Source organism: Phyllobates terribilis, unplaced genomic scaffold (assembly GCF_046119375.1).
Source record: "Phyllobates terribilis strain yellow unplaced genomic scaffold, ASM4611937v1 Scaffold_5__5_contigs__length_657084704, whole genome shotgun sequence".
In the NCBI taxonomy this organism is placed as follows: Eukaryota; Metazoa; Chordata; class Amphibia; order Anura; family Dendrobatidae; genus Phyllobates; species Phyllobates terribilis.
The window spans coordinates 539,896,484-539,913,655 of record NW_027362765.1 but is presented as its reverse complement, the minus strand read 5'-3'; the positions used below and the strand labels follow the sequence as shown (position 1 = coordinate 539,913,655).

At 45.5% G+C, this 17,172-nt stretch overlaps 1 long non-coding RNA gene across 1 annotated transcript in view; it reads left to right on the top strand.

Annotated features, from left to right (window-relative positions):
• LOC141273666 (uncharacterized) overlaps positions 1–7,646 on the top strand; it is a 207,473-nt gene extending 199,827 nt beyond the window's left edge. The window contains exons 2-4 of the long non-coding RNA XR_012322116.1: positions 7,149–7,321; positions 7,415–7,506; positions 7,580–7,646. This is a non-coding gene — a long non-coding RNA (uncharacterized lncRNA). The remainder of the gene's footprint in view (positions 1–7,148; positions 7,322–7,414; positions 7,507–7,579) is intronic.
• Positions 7,647–17,172: the final 9,526 nt, after the last annotated feature.

Below are 17,172 nucleotides of genomic sequence, written 5' to 3'. Positions count from 1 at the left end.
CTGCATGGGAAACATTAAATTAAGTCCAGATTGGGTTGATTATATTGAAATAAAACAGGTTCTGCTGTGTTCGTTAATCTTGAGACTGAGAAGGCCATGGGTGCATAATGCTACGTCTCCACGATCAGTAATAACAGCACATTGGAAGGAGCTTTTTTTTCGTTGCGTTCTAATTGCCACACTTGTTTGTCAGTACATGCGGATCCACCACAATAATGACATTCAAGTGGTCAAAATCCACAGCAGAGACGCAGCGGAGACTCCAGTCTCTGCTATAGAAATTGACATGCTGCAGCTCGTCAATCTGCACCGCGAGTGCGTTTATGTAGCGTTAAATAGAAGTACAGTGGGCATGGGATTTCAGTAATTCCCATCCACTGTGCTTCTAATGTAGAACACAGCGTTTTGGACGCAGCACAGGTGAGCTGCGTCCAAAATGCTGCTATTCCTGGTCGTGGGCACATAGCCTTATATTCATTGCTACAGATTCTGCTAAAGGGATGCTATTTTATAATTTCCAGATTAAAAATAAAACAAGCCAAGGCTCCCCCTCCTTAACATTTGAACTATTTAGTGAATACCAAGATGAGGGACATATACCAGGATTGGGGATATATATACCAGGTTGGGGACATATACCAGGATGGGGAACATATACCAGCATGGGATATATATATACTACATTGGGGCCCAGAATAAGGTACATATATACGAGGATGAGAGGCATATATACTAGGATGGGGGACATATATACCAGGATGAGGGACATATATACCAGGATGGGGGATATATACCGGGATGGGGAACATATACCAGGATGGAGGATATATACCAGGATGGGGAGCATATACCAGAATGGGGGACATATACCAGGATGGGGGAGATATACCAGGATGAGGGACATATATACCAGGATGGGGGATATATATACCGGGATGGGGAACATATACCAGGATGGAGGATATATACCAGGATGGGGAGCATATACCAGAATGGGGGACATATACCAGGATGGGGGAGCATATACCAGGATGAGGGACATATACCAGGATGGGGGATATATACCAGGATGGGGAGCTTATATATCTGGAGTCTGGTATCCCTGCTCCTGTCTGTGACTGCACTTTGTTGCCCCTGCCTGCTCTCTGTTGTCCTTCACTGCTCTCTCTTGCCTCTGCCTGCTCTGTTGCCCCTGTTTGTTCTCTGCTGCCCCTGTCTTTTCTTCTCTGCCCGTCTGCTCTCTGCTGCCCCTGTCTGCTCTCTGCTGCCCGTCTGCTCTCTGCTGTCCCTGTTCTCTCTGCTGCCCCTGTCTGCCCTCTACTGCCCCTGTCTGCCCTCTGCGGCCCCTGTCTGCTCTCTGCGGCCCCTGTCTGCTCTCTGCGGCCCCTGTCTGCTCTCTGCGGCCCCTGTCTGCTCTCTGCTGCCGCTGTCTGCTCTCTGCTGCCCTGTCTTTCTGCTGCCCCTGTCTGTTCTCTGCTGCCCCGTCTGCTCTCTGCTGCCCCGTCTGCTCTCTGCTGCCCTGTCTTTCTGCTGCCCCTGTCTGTTCTCTGCTGCCCCTGCCTGTTCTCTGCTGCTCCTGTCTGTTCTCTGCTGCCCCTTGTCTGTTTTCTGCTGCCCCTTGTCTGTTTTCTGCTGCCCCTTGTCTGTTTTCTGCTGCCCCTTGTCTGCTCTCTGCTGCCCCTTGTCTGCTCTCTGCTGCCCCTGTCTGCTCTCTGCTGCCTCTGTCTGTTCTCTGCAGCCCCTGCCTGTTCTCTGCAGCCCCTGCCTGTTCTCTGCTGCTCCTGTCTGTTCTCTGCTGCCCCTATCTGTTCTCTGCTGCCCCTTGTCTGTTCTCTGCTGCCCCTTGTCTGTTCTCTGCTGCCCCTTGTCTGTTTTCTGCTGCCCCTTGTCTGTTTTCTGCTGCCTCTGTCTGTTTTCTGCTGCCTCTGTCTGTTCTCTGCTGCCCCTGTCTGCTCTCTGCTGCCTCTGTCTGCTCTCTGCTGCCTCTGTCTGCTCTCTGCTGCCTCTGTCGGTTCTCTGCTGCCCCTGTCTGCTCTCTGCTGCCTCTGTCTGCTCTCTGCTGCCCCTGTCGGTTCTCTGCTGCCCCTGTCTGTTCTCTGCTGCCCCTGTCTGTTCTCTGCTGCCCCTGTCGGTTCTCTGCGGCCCCTGTCTGTTCTCTGCGGCCCCTGTCTGTTCTCTGCTGCCTCTGTCTGTTCTCTGCTGCCTCTGTCTGCTCTCTGCTGCCTCTGTCTGCTCTCTGCTGCCTCTGTCTGCTCTCTGCTGCCCCTGTCTGCTCTCTGCTGCCCCTGTCTGCTCTCTGCTGCCCGTCTGCTCTCTGCTGCCCGTCTGCTCTCTGCTGCCTCTGTGTGCTCTCTGCTGCCCCTGTCTGTTCTATGTTGCTCCTACCTGCTCTCTGTATTAGTTGTTTTTTCTAAACTAAAACCTCAGTATTCAGGTTAAATTGCCATGTTGGCACTTTGCGATAAATAAGTGAGTTTTGGGTTGCAGTGTGGGCCCTCTGTCTCTAAAAGGTTCGCCATCACTGCTGTAGACTGTTAACTTGTTAAATGCCATTGTCAATCTCTGACAGCGGCACTAACAGTTCATGGAAGCACCTCATTCTAAGTTCCCATAGGCTAAATTGCTATGACAGCTTAATAATGTGGAACGTCCTTCTTAAAGGGACTCTGTCAGCACAGAATGACTGTTCAAACTAAATCCCGCCGCTCGGTGCATTACTGCAGGACCAATCATATTTATATGCCTTCCCAACAGCCTGTTTTCCCTCTATCTCTACCCCCTCTTCTTTGACAGTTCTGGCTTTATAGAGCCAGAGAAGGGTGGAGATAGATGGGAAGGTGTATATAAATGTTTGACCCCGCCTTGAAGCTCCTCTACATCCTGCTGCAAGTGACATTGTCCTTAATGGTCCCCCATGTAGAAGTTGCAGTTGTTTGTCCATCCTTTGCATAGCTGTCAGTGTTTTTTCTATTATAAATATGGGGGGTGACATCGCTGATGACACAGTTGTCCCTACTGACAAATTTAGTAGCCTTTTTGAAAGGCCTCAGTAGGTGACACACGTCCCTCATTAGCTGACAATGGCGAATTTCAAAGTTACCAAGCTTTAGTTTGTCTGCTGCATGCTAATCAGTGACTACTTTATGCTGCTTGTATAGATAACATACTGTATGCGGCATTGTATTCTACCGTGTTACAACATCGCAACTCAGGTGAACATCAGGCAGACCATTTTGTTTTTTCAATGCCTGGAGGATACATAACAACGGTTGAAATGTCCAGACACTCCAACGTCTAACGTGTCTTTTTAATGTTCTTTTCCTATTGGACTTAACACTCGTGTTCTTTTATACTATTTTTGTAATAAATATTATTACTTTAATTATATATCTTTGAGCTGAGTGCTGGATCTTTTACTACTTTTTATACCATCTACAGCAGTGTTCCCCAACTCCAATCCTCAAGGCCCACCAACAGGTCATGTCTTCAGGATTTCCTTACAATTATACAGGTGGTGGAATTATTGCCTGTGCAGGTGATGCAATTATCACCTGGGCAATACTAAGGAAATCCTGAAAACATGGCCTGTTGGTGGGCCTTGCGGACTGGAGTTGGGGAACACTGCTCTATAGGACCGATTCTGCCTCATGGCTCCTGTTTGTCTATTACTCTCATGTCCATCACCTTTTTTCAGTGGGTATAATTCTTTAGTATGTGTCATGTAGGGAACATGAGCTACTTTTCCCAAATGTAGTGTAGCCACATTGTTCCAGAAATTGTTGCATGTTACAGTGCACAGATGCAGTCCATGGGAAGCCATCCAGCATGAAACTTGCTGCTTGATAAAGAGGAGTAAGTCGTCCACTGTGTGGCTTTTGATGACCATAGTCATAAGCTGTATTATAGCTTGGCAGCGCATAATCTATTATACAAAATGACTAAGGGTGTGGAGTGGGTGCACTTTTCTGCCCTTTTGTTTTGGTCATGCCCATTGAGTAGGATGCGGAGGAGGTGTAGGAGGAAGGGATAAGCGGCACCAGATATTAAAATTTGACCTAGCGTCCAACCGAGGAGGTTTTGCCACCTGTTCTGATTGTGGTGGTGCCTCACTGCCACTCAAAACATCGACCTAGTGAAAGACATGTATTGTCCCTGTCGAATTGCTGTGTCAATAGTACAGTGCACTTCTGAGCTCAAGGCCAAGTTTATGGAGAGTTCTATGTTCCCTTGCACATGAGAGCTCAGAGCTACCACCCCTTTCTGCAAGAAATAATGGTGGCTGGGTTCTCGAAAAGCAGTGGAATCTACTAAGTGGTATGGCAGAGACTGTGACTCGCCCCCTGGGCCGTGGGGCACTCGGAGCTGGGCAGCAGGGCAATAATGGGGGTAGTAGTGGCAACCCGGTCCGTGGCTCAGGGCGGTCAGACCAAACGTTGTGGCAGTCTATTTGTAGGGTTTTAAATGTCCGACTACGCCACCCGTGGATTGCGGTCAGGGTTAACCACCGCTGCAGTGCAGACCGCTGGGGCAGATGTAGGGGTGCAGCACTAAGTAGTATAACTCCCCACGGGAGGAGTATGGCCCCAGGGCAGTATATAGATGGATGATGGAGGGGATGATTTCGATCGCAATAGCCAGGAGACGGAGGCCTCTTAAACAGTTCAGGGTCTTTATTAGAACAGGTGAAACGACCCAAAAACAGTCCCGGCTAGGAGGGGGCCTGGATGTCTGAGAACAAGTGGGAAGCTGGCCCTGGTCAGGGTGAGGGTGAAGGCCTACCGTATTCTCTGCACTCTTTCTGGCTATTTCCCTCCTGGTGGTGTAACAGCCCACGTTCCTGAGCTCGGCGTGTCTTCTCGCCGTATGGCTTGCAACTTGGGTTCCTTTCTATTCTTGGCCTGGTGCAGCTTTGCTGGTCCCTTCTGCTGTGGCGGAACCTCCGGGCTTCTTAGGCCAAGGGACATACAATCCCCTGCGGACTGGTTATTTGCTGTAGGACTTGGAATCCTAACAGCCTCGGACACCAAAGTCCAGTAGTTCAGTTTCTCTCTCAGCCAGGACAGGCTCCCCTCGCCTTCCAGCTCGCTCCGGCACCCCACCAGCTCGCCTGCCTCCTCTGGAACTGTGAGTAAACCTGAACCTCTGCACCGTACCCCCGGATCATCGCTTCAGGTACTATTACCAAGCACTAAACCTCTATATACAGTACAGACCAAAAGTTTGGACACACCTTCTCATTTAAAGATTTTTCTGTATTTTCATGACTTTGAAAATTGTACATTCACACTGAAGGCATCAAAACTATGAATTAACACATGTGGAATTATATACTTAACAAGAAAGTGTGAAACAACTGAAAATATATCTTAGATTCTAGGTTCTTCAAAGTAGCCACCTTTTTCTTTGATGACTGCTTTGCACACTCTTGGCATTCTCTTGATGAGCTTCAAGAGGTAGTCACTGGAAATTTTTTTCACTTCACAGGTGTGCCCTGTCAGGTTTAATAAGTGGGATTTCTTGCCTTATAAATGGGGTTGGGACCATCAGTTGTGTTGTGCAGAAGTCTGGTGGATACACAGCTGATAGTCCTACTGAATAGACTGTTAGAATTTGTATTATGGCAAAAAAAAAGCAGCGAAGTAAAGAAAAACGAGTGGCCATCATTACTTTAAGAAATAAAGGTCAGTCAGTCCGAAAAATTGGGAAAACTTTGAAATTGTCCCCAAGTGCAGTTGCAAAAACCATCAAGCACTACAAAGAAACTGGCTCACATGAGGACCGCCCCAGGAAAGGAAGACCGAGAGTCACCTCTGCTTCTGAGGATAAGTTTATCCGAGTCACCAGCCTCAGAAATCGCAGGTTAACAGCGGCTCAGATTAGAGACCAGGTCAATGCCACACAGAGTTCTAGCAGCAGACACATCTCTACAACAACTGTTAAGAGGAGACTTTGTGCAGCAGGCCTTCATGGTAAAATAGCTGCTAGGAAACCACTGCTAAGGACAGGCAACAAGCAGAAGAGACTTGTTTGGGCTAAAGAACACAAGGAATGGACATTAGACCAGTGGAAATCTGTGCTTTGGTCTGATGAGTCCAAATTTGAGATCTTTGGTTCCAACCACCGTGTCTTTGTGCGACGCATAAAAGGTGAACGGATGGACTCTACATGCCTGGTTCCCACCGTGAAGCATGGAGGAGGAGGTGTGATGGTGTGGGGTTGTTTTGCTGGTGACACTGTTGGGGATTTATTCAAAACTGAAGGCATACTGAACCAGCATGGCTACCACAGCATCTTGCAGCGGCATGCTATTCTATCCGGTTTGCGTTTAGTTGGACCATCATTTATTTTTCAACAGGACAATGACCCCAAACACACCTCCAGGCTGTGTAAGGGCTATTTGACCAAGAAGGCGAGTGATGGGGGCTACGCCAGATGACCTGGCCTCCACAGTCACCAGACCTGAACCCAATCGAGATGGTTTGGGGTGAGCTGGACCGCAGAGTGAAGGCAAAAGGGCCAACAAGTGCTAAGCATCTCTGGGAACTCCTTCAAGATTGTTGGAAGACCATTTCCAGTGACTACCTCTTGAAGCTCATCAAGAGAATGCCAAGAGTGTGCAAAGCAGTCATCAAAGCAAAGGTGGCTACTTTGAAGAACCTAGAATATAAGACATATTTTCAGTTGTTTCACACTTTTTTGTTAAGTATATAATTCCACATGTGTTAATTCATAGTTTTGATGCTTTCAGTGTGAATGTACAATTTTCAAAGTCATGAAAATACAGAAAAATCTTTAAATGAGAAGGTGTCTCCAAACTTTTGGTCTGTACTGTACGTGGGGTCTAAAGAACTCCAGACTGAGACCACATTTGACCTGACCTGACCTAAACTCATGAGCGCACTTTACATCACCAGGTCTACTTAACGACAACCCAGGGTGCCCCTGGACGTTGCTACAACCCTGTAAGTGAAAATTGCATGTACCTCACCTAGTAGTTTAACTACTAGGTCAACCAAACAACTTGTCCCCATGCAGGAGCACAAATAGGTATTGTATCTATCCTCCTGTCAAGTTCTACATACCTGCATCATTTTTAAGGACACTCTGGTCTGATTCCTATATCTTGCATTTTTATTTTATTTTTTAAGGTCCCAAAACCCTAAGCCAGAAGTAACTAACCATAAGAAACTAAGGGCTCGTCACCTACCAGGTACCCCTGGACGCTGCTGCTACCCTGTAATTGAAAATTACATGTACCTCACCTAGCAGTTTAACTACTAGGTCAACCAAACAACTTGTCCCCATACAGGAACACAAATAGGTATTGTATCCTCCTGTTAAGTTCTACATACTTGCATCATTCTTAAGGACACTCTGGTTTGATTCCTATATCTTGCATTTTTTATTTCCTAAGGTCCCAAAACCCTAAGCCAGAAGTAACTAACCATAAGAAATTAAGGGCTCGTCACCTACCACACTGAGCATTTCTACTAATCATTTCTGCAGGTACACGCTTCACTGTAAGCTATATATCCTCAAACAGGAGTAAATATAATAAACTCCTGCACTTACATTTCAGAAACCTCGAGGGGCGCTCCATCCACTGTACCCTATAGCCGAATAACCTACTAATCCTCCAACCAGGTATATGTTGACCTAATATCACCATATTTCCACTACTATTACAGGCTACTACCCCTCAATTGGGTCTAATAAGTCTAAATCTTCCCTTACAGGTCCCCAACCTCTGAATCCAGTGGGTCACCTTAAATCCACACATCAGCTCCAAGTGATTGTGTCCTTCTGTTTTACCCACCTACTCCGAATATTGACTTTGAATAATCTTCTTGCTTATCTTGATTTTAACCTAAAGCTTTGTTTTTATGAAAATGGAATACTAATCTATATACTCTTTTAAATGCCTTTTATGACATCACAAAAATAAAAATAAAAATACTTCTTTGTATCTACTCAACCCGAGTTCGCTCCACTACTTTAGCGCGAATTAAAAACCCTAACTTCCTACTATATTTAACTTTTTTCACTAAAATTTTACTTTAGACCCTAATTCTTTTATTTTTGCAACAGTAACAGGAAAAATTGATCCCAAAATTTGTAGTGCAATTTCTCCTGAACACGCTGATACCCCATATGTGGGGGAAAACCACTGTTTGGGCACATGGCAGGGCGTGGAAGGGAAGGAGCGCCATTTGACTTTATGAATGTAAAATTTGAATAATTAGCGGATTCCATGTCGCGTTTGGAGAGCCCCTGATGTGCCTAAACAGTGGAAACCCCTCATAAGTGACAACATTTTGGAGACTAGACCCCTCAAAGAACTTATCTAGATGTGTGGTGAGAACCTTGAACCCCCAGGTGTTTCACAGAAGTTTATAACATTGAGCCGTAAAAATTAATTTTTCACATTTTTCCCACAAAAATGTTTTTCAACCCTCAATTTTGCATTTTCCTAAGGGTAACTGGAGAAATTGCACCATGCAATTTGTTGTGCAATTTCTCCTGAGTAAGCCGATACCCGATATGTGGGGAAACCCACTGTTTGGACCCACGGCAGGGTTTGGAAGGGAAGGAGTGCCATTTGACTTTTTGAATGTAAAATTTGCATGAATAATTAGCAGACGCCATGTCACGTTTGGAGAGCTCCTGATGTGCCTAAACAGTGGAACCTCCCCACAAGTGACCCCATTTTGGAAACTAGACACCTCAAGGAACTTCTCTACATGTATGGTGAGCACCCTGAACCCCCAGGTGCTTCACAGAAGTTTATAACGTAGAGCCTTGAAAATAAAAAAATCTAACTTTTTCCACAAAAATTATCTTTTAGCCTGAATTTTTTTATTTTCACAAGGGTAAGAGGAGAAAATGGATGCTAAAAACTATTGTGCAATTTCTCCTGTGTTCGCCGATACCCCATATGTGGGGAAAATACACTGTTTGGGTACACAGCAGGGTTCAGAAGGGAAGAAACACTGTGTTACTTTTGTCTGTAATCAAGAGAGGAGGCCATGTCGCGTTTGGGGAGCCCTTTATGCGCCTAAACAGTGGAAATCCCTTATTAGTGACCCCATTTTAGAAACTAGACCGCTCAAGGATCTTATCAAGGGGTATAGTGAACATCTTGAACCCAGAGGTACGACACAGAATTTGATAACATTAGGTCACCATATTGAATAAGTTGTCATTAGTCTTGAGCGCAAGTGCTCGCTACTTGAGTTTGCATCGGGTACTCAGGTATGCACCATGTATTGCAGATGCTCAAGTGACACGCTCGAGTCCCCGCCCCGCATGTTTCACGGTTCATGAACCTGAATTTAGCGCCAAAGAAACGCTACTTCAGAATACGATAGAAAGATTTCAATATCACCTGAAGGAGCGTAAACACTAATTCTTTGTTAAGGACTTACAGGATTTTAAGGACAATAAGGCCTATAATTTTCTTTCCAGCAGGGGTCCAAGATACCCAGACACAGACCTTTCGTCCACCGACACTGATTTATCGGAGTCGGAGGTCAGATCTAAATCACACCGAGGTAGACAGAAGGGGAGAGGGAGTGGACGGGGTCGCGGCAGCAACAATAGCAACAGGAGATCCCCCCCTAGGACTCATTTTTTAGAGGAGGGTTACCCACTGCGCAACCGCCTCAACCTGGGCAATCCCACACTGACATAATGAACCCCCAGATTATTAACTTATCCACTAGAAGCCTCAGCTCTCCAGAATTGGAGGTCTTAAGTAAGGGCCTGACCTTTGTACCGACAACAGACTTCAACTCTTTTGATGCCATCAAGGATGTAAACCTTTTTGTGCGCAAGCTGAAGTGGCAAAAGCACTTCATTAAGAACGATAGACATGCCTGTGCTGAACTGGGAGTACGTGATGAACTCTTGCCCGACATTAGGACTCTCTTCCACCTTAGCGATCCCGATCCCAATTTGGAAGGCAAGGGCCCATTTACCGAGCTCAAATTGAAGAGCACAAAAATGCCACCCCCAGAGACTGATCTGGGACCAATTGATGTGTTTCTGAGTATGGTAACCAAGGATTTGAGAGACCTTGAGAACCATCCAGGATGGACCAGGCATAACCTTACGCGTCGCGAGATACAGGCACTGGTGTCTTTGGAAAATGATCATTCTATCACCATTAAACCGTCAGACAAAGGCGGTAATGTGGTGATCATGGACACCAGTGACTATCACTCGATGTGCAGTGCAATATTGAACGCCACTGAATGCTACCACATGTTAAACAGGGATCCCACTAAGGGATTTTCCCAACAGCTGGAGGAACTGGCTAACGAGGCTCTAAATGACGGTGTCCTGAATAAACAAGAGAGGGACTTCATTTGCCCGACCCATCCAGTAATGGCTACTTTTTATAGCTTGCCAAAGGTGCATAAGGGCTTGAATCCACTCAAAGGACGCCCAATCGTATCTGGGGTGAATAATCTAACCCAAAATCTGGGAATATACCTTGAGAAGGTACTCAAACCTTTTGTCCTAAGCCTTAATTCATTCATTGGCGACACCAATGACTTGCTCCGTAAATTGGAAAGTATAACTGTGGACAAGGACGTGACCTTAGCTAGTATTGATGTTGAGTCATTGTACTCCTCAATACCTCACGACAGGGGTTTGGAAGCGATACGGTTCTTCCTCAGTGGGAGGGGCAAGCAATTTGAGAGACATAACCACTTTATGATGGAGGCCCTACAGTTTTACCTGACAAAAAATGTGTTCCTCTTCGGCGGGAATTATTTCCACCAGCTCAGGGGCACTGCGATGGGGAGCCGCTGTGCCCCATCGTACGCTAATCTCTACCTGGGCTGGTGGGAAGAAACTGTCGTGTTTGGTGATATTCCTATGGTGGGTGGTGAAAACATCCTGTTGTGGGTTCGATACATTGACGACGTCCTAGTATTGTGGAAAGGGAACAAAAAATCCTTCGGGGATCTCGTCGATAGACTAAACCACAACGATCTCAATCTACATTTTACTTTTGAGTTTGGTCCTCGTGAGCTGCCCTTCCTCGATATCCTCATCCGGATAGGTATGGATGGTGAGATAGTAACAAGTACCTATAGGAAGACAACTGCTTCGAATTCCCTTCTTAGGTGGGAAAGCAACCACCCTGTCCCCCTTAAGAAGGGTATACCAAAGGGGCAGTTCATGAGGATCCGAAGAAACTGCTCGGATGAGGTCACTTTTAGAAATCAGGCCAGTGACCTCTGTCGGCGTTTTTACGAGAGGGGTTACCCTAGGAGGGTGGTGGCCGAGGCTTATGGTGAGATTCTGGCTAGTGACCGCACCTCCCTACTACACCCACCCCCCAAACAGAGCAAAGATAGTGCTCCATGTAGACTTATTACTACCTTTTCTAATCAGGCACATACAGTTCGTGAGATACTACACAAACATTGGCCGATCCTCCAAATGGATGAAGACATTGGTGATGTGGTCGATTCAAGACCCATGATTACCTATAAAAGGGGCAGATCCCTTAGGGACAGACTGGTCCACAGCCACTACACGGGTCACCTGGGAAACAATTGGTTAAGAAGTTCTATCAACGGTAGTTTCAGATGCAGTGGATGTGTATCATGCAAGGTTATGATACAAGGAAAGGACTTTAGAAGCAATGTCACCGGAGAAACCTTTGTCGTCAAACATTTTATCAATTGCAGATCCAAGGGGATAATTTATATGGCCATCTGTGTGTGCGGGGTGGAATATGTGGGGAAAACTAAAAGAGAACTAAGAAGAAGAGTGGGGGAACACCTACGGGATATAGCCTTGAAAAGAGACACCCCCCTGGCGAGACATGTGAACAATGTGCATCCTAACGACACGAACGTGATACGTTTCATGGGAATCAATAAAGTGATTGCCCCGCCAAGAGGGGGTGACTGGGACAAATTGATTCTCCAAAGGGAGACCAAGTGGATCTTTAGATTGCAGACAATGGCCCCTCAGGGCCTAAATGAACAGTTGTCCTATCTGTCCTTCTTATGAGTGCAGGGCGAACTAGGGCAAGGAGAGTAGGGACAGCCGCCGCGGAGTGGGGGCGCCACTTGCGCAGGTTTTAGGGTGCCAACCTCCACTGACAGGTAGGGACAGTCCTTATTAGTTCATCAATAGGGCTATGTAGTCCCCTTTGCTGTCTCTACTCCCCTTGGTGTATTCACTGGGTCGATGTTGTGTTTTTTTTGCTCAATATCTATCCCGGTATTATGCCCCATATCCACTCTCCTTCTTCTTGTCTCTCATCTCCCCTTCCCCTCTTCCTTACTCTGGAGGTGCGGTCCTCCCCAGTTTTCTCCCTATTTGTACAAATTACCTCTCCCTCCTTTTTGGGCTTTATGTGTGCGAGTTTGTCCTCTGTCTCATTACCACTGATCTGACTTGACCCGTGAAGTATCTCCAGTCTTTTTACCATTGGGGTATGTCTAGCGTGGTAATTATAGACTGCGCGGCATATGGTATGTGACCGGAGGAGTGTCATATATTATATTGTTGTCTCTTTTTTATCTGACACTCCTCCTGGTGTGGGGGGGGGATCCTGGGTGGGTGGGAGTTCGTTTTACCACCCACCGCGGTGTGCTATGTGTGGGCACACTGTGTTCATTCCCCCTATTCGTCTTCTCCTGGTCTGCGCACTGGCTTCCTGTGGGACGCGCGGGCCGGAAGTGACGTTTGCGTGTCACGGCCGGCTCCTGCGTTCCACATACCGGATGCCGTCTGGCCGGAACCGGAAGTGACGCGCCCGCTTGTCAGCGCGGGCATATTTAAAAGGAGGACCTATCTGCCTGTTATCGGCACCGTCTAATGGATAAGCTGAGCGTTTGATGCCAGCTTCTATACCGCATGACACCCTCTTCTCCCCTGATGATTAGCTGAGGCAATGAAACGCGTTGGGAGCGGTGTGCTGGGAGTTGCTGGAGGCTGAATAAGGTTTTGGATGCCCCATCTAAGGCCAGAGAGCAAGAACCAATATTCTATCCGGTGAGGTCGTTCCATTAACATATTTATAAGTGTTTAAAGGCTCACCATCGATTGTGTAAATGTATTAAGGTTCTTGTGGCCTGAGACATGATACGTTTGAGACACTGTCTTGAGAGCTCCGCTACTATTTTCCCGCCATTCTCTGTGTGATGTTACAGGTAGACCACATACGGTTATATTCCTGGACATAATGAGTTATTGATTGTTAGGGTCACTCACTATCACAGACAGGCTTATACTTGTTTTTAGGTCCTTTGGACTTGTGTATTACTTTTTTATTCAGTTGTAATAAATGCCAAGTTTTAATCCTTTGTAGCACTACACTCGCTTTAAACACGGTTGTTAGACACTCAAAAAAAATGTGGGGATCGCTCGTGCATGGCAGGCAATCTCCGCGTTTTTTTTTTTTTACTGTACAACGGCCGCGAAACATATGGGGCGGAGACTCGAGTATGTCACTCGAGCACCCGCCATACTCGATGCATACCCGAGCACCTGATGTAAACTCAAGTAGAGAGCATATATAAACCTACAAGGATCCAGAAGTTGAAGCCATAGTAATATATAACAATCTGTAATTCATCAATCTAAAAAATTCTATTACCTCATCCAACCCCCTTGGAAGAAGCAAATCGCGAAACGCGCGTCAGGGCCGAAAATACCAATTATCGATCGTACCCTCTGCTGTGCATCACTCATGCCTCATTCTTTACTTTTCTTGGCACTTTTCCACATGCACTCTACATGAATATATTTTTAATCTTGCTGCTATTTTGCACTGCTTGCACGTTTGCTATCTTTTGCACTGGTTGCACTTTATTGATACAGTATTAGTTATTTACTGGATTGAGCTACTCTTATAGGGAGGCATTTACTTGTATTGATAGTACGGGGACATGGATAGCACTGAGCACTCTTATATACCTAATATTGCTGTTCAGGAGTGAACTTGTAATCCTATGTGCTTTATATTGGATGGTACTTTATTCTTGGGAGATATTTATTTATAAATTACTTAGGTGCTAGATGAATAGAACATTACACTGTATGTAAATATTGTTATAATGTTGAATCTTCTTCCTTGATTAATTTTGAATATTCATTCCTAGCACATCTGCACTTTATAGCATTAGGTCCTCTATATACCCTCTCTATTGATATGCTTATTGCCCCTGTTTGAAAAACTTTGTCTGGGTACCGCCTGTTTTTTTGGGGGGGGTTTCTGCTTGTTTTCCCCTTTTAATGTTGTTTTTAGAATTTTTTAGATTGATGAAATAAAGATTGTTATATATTATTATGGGCTCAACTTGTGGATCCTTGAAGGTTTATATATTTAGTGTCGAAATCAAGTAGCGAGCCCTTGCGCTCAACACTAGTCACCATATCGTCATCATTTTCTTTCTTTACTTTTGAAAAATCCCAACCCCAACACAACCCTAACCCTAATACAATCCTAGCCCTAGCACAACCCTAACCCTAGCACAACCCTAGCCCTAACCTTAGCATAACCCTAACCCTAGAACAACCCTAACCCTAGAACAACCCTAACCCTGGAGTTTATTTTTTACGCTGTTCCTCGTGCAGTATAAGTGATTAGATGACTTTATTTTTCGGGTCGGTGCGATTGCAGCTATACCAGATTCATATCGGGTTTTTATGTTTGGCAGCTGTCACACACTAAACAACGAATTTTTTTGCAAAGACTAGTTTTTGCAATCATTTTTGCAAATTTCGGCTGACAGAGTCTTGTAAGGGCTTGTTTTTTGCTGGATGAGTTGATGTTTTTATTGGTACCATTTTCGAGCAAATTACATTTTTTGATCACTTTCTATTCCGATTTTTGTGAGGCAGAATAGACAAAAACCAACAATTCAGGAATTGTTTTTTTGTTGTTTTTTTATGCCGTTCCACATGTGGTAAAATTGATAAGGCTGTGTTATTCTTCGGGTCAGTACATTTACAGCGGTATCACGTTTATATTTTTTTTTATGTTTTGGCGCTTTTACACAATAAAAACTATTTTATAGAAAAAAAAAATTTTTGTATCGCTTTATTCTGGTAGCTATAACTTTTCACTTTTCAACTGATGGAGCTGTATGGCAGCTTGTTTTCTTGCAGGACAAGATGATGTTTTCAGTGGTACAATTATTATTTACATTCGTCTTTTTGATCGCGTTTTATTTTATTTTTAATTTGGCGGTATGATGTTTTTTTTAGCATGTTAACTAAAGGGGTTAACTAGTCGGACAGTTTTATAGGTCAGGTCATTCCAGATGCGGCGATACCACATGTGTACTTTTATTGTTTGTTTTTTTCTATAATAATATTTATTTATGGGTACAGTATATTTTTATTTTTGTATTATTATTTTTTCATTTTTTTTTTCACTATCTTACACTGTTTTTTACTTTTACACTTTGTCCCGCTATGGGACTTTCATTTTTTGCAGGTTGATCACTTGCATAGCATAGAGATGCAGCAACATCTCTATGCTATGCAGCCTGTCAACATTGCACAGGCACAAGTTACTTTGATCGTGCACTGCGCATGATCAAAGTAACTTCCTGCTGTCTGGTGACCAAGATGTCGTCATGACGACATCGGGTCACCACGGCAACGACCGGGACAACAGCAGACACAGCGCGTGACCCCGGAAAAAAGGTAAGAGGCGCGCGCTTATCTCCCCTTGCTCCCGGAATGCTGTGATCGACTTAGATCACAGCATTTCAGGAGTTAATATGCCGGGAGCGGTGTGGGACCATTCCTGGCACATAGCACCGCTTGTCAGCTGTGAGAATCAGCTGACACCCGGCGGCGATCGCCCCGCACAACTTCTATGCGGGCGCGATCACATTGTGCTTAATAGTACGTACCTGGTCTATAAGGCACAGAGACGTACTATTGCTGACAATGTCAGAAGGTGGTTAAAGAAGCACTCACAAGAATATTTTTTATCATTATATGTGTGTACTTGTGCATGGTGTGTATGTGTTAATATACTCCCCTACCGCCGCTCTCTCCAGGATCCAGCGCTGTTCTGCTCCTCTTCTCAGTGACGTCAACACAATCAAGACTAGTTGGCTTACTCTATGCTCTGTGCGTGAGCTGGAAGTCTCTTTTACAATGTAAGCCAATGAGGCTTCCTTGTGACGCTCTGTAAGCTTACACTGTAAAAGCCACTTCCGGGTCACACAGAGCACAGCGCAACCTGAAGAGTCTGCAGAGCACTGACATCACTGAGAAGAGGAGAAGAACGGCGCTGGATCCTGGAGAGAGCAGAGGTAAGTGAGTATATTAGTACGCTCACACTACACACTGTAACGCCAGTGGGCGTGGAACCACTGCGCCACGGGCCGGGCTTATTCTGGAGGGGCATGACTAAGCAACTACCTGGTGTTCACTAGAGCCTCTGGTGGTGAGGTTAGGCTTGGCCACAGGTAGTCACCATGTGCCACTCCAGAGCAGTCCCCGGGACTGTGTCAGCTAACCAAAGGCATGGGTACATGGTACAGAGGTGAAGTCAGAAAGTCTGATGTCGGGGCAGGCAGCATTAGATCAGAAAACGTAACCCGGTCAGGAGCAGAGAAGTCAGGCAGGATGGGTAAACAGCCCGGGTCATTAACGGGAAGATGAATACAGGAAGATGCATGCAGATGGGCTAACCGAGCAGAAACCATGTTCGAGCAAGGGGTGGAGGGCGGAGCTGCCTTTAATAAGACCTGGGCATACTGCTCTCCCATTCACTCCTTTATATCTCTCTGCTAAGACATGTCCTATGATCATATGTGAGTTCCTTGATCTGATTTACATCTTAAGGCCACGGTCCCACTATCAATATTCGGTCAGTATTCGGTCAGTATTTTTTCTCAGCAGTGAGAGCCAAAACCAGGTGAGGAACAATCAGAAAAGGTATTATAGAAACAAGTCACCAATTCGACATTTATCCCCCAATTCCTGGTTTTGACTCCCACTCCTGAAAAAAATACTGACCAAATACTGATAGCAGTGCCTATGCATACATTTGCCTGGGAGTTTGTTTTTGTGTCCATTATATATTGTAATGTGGGCCTTATTCAGATGGTCAAACCTTTCCCTGTTTTTTCCAACGTTTCAAATGTTTTTACTATTACCTGTGCACTTTGTCAACAA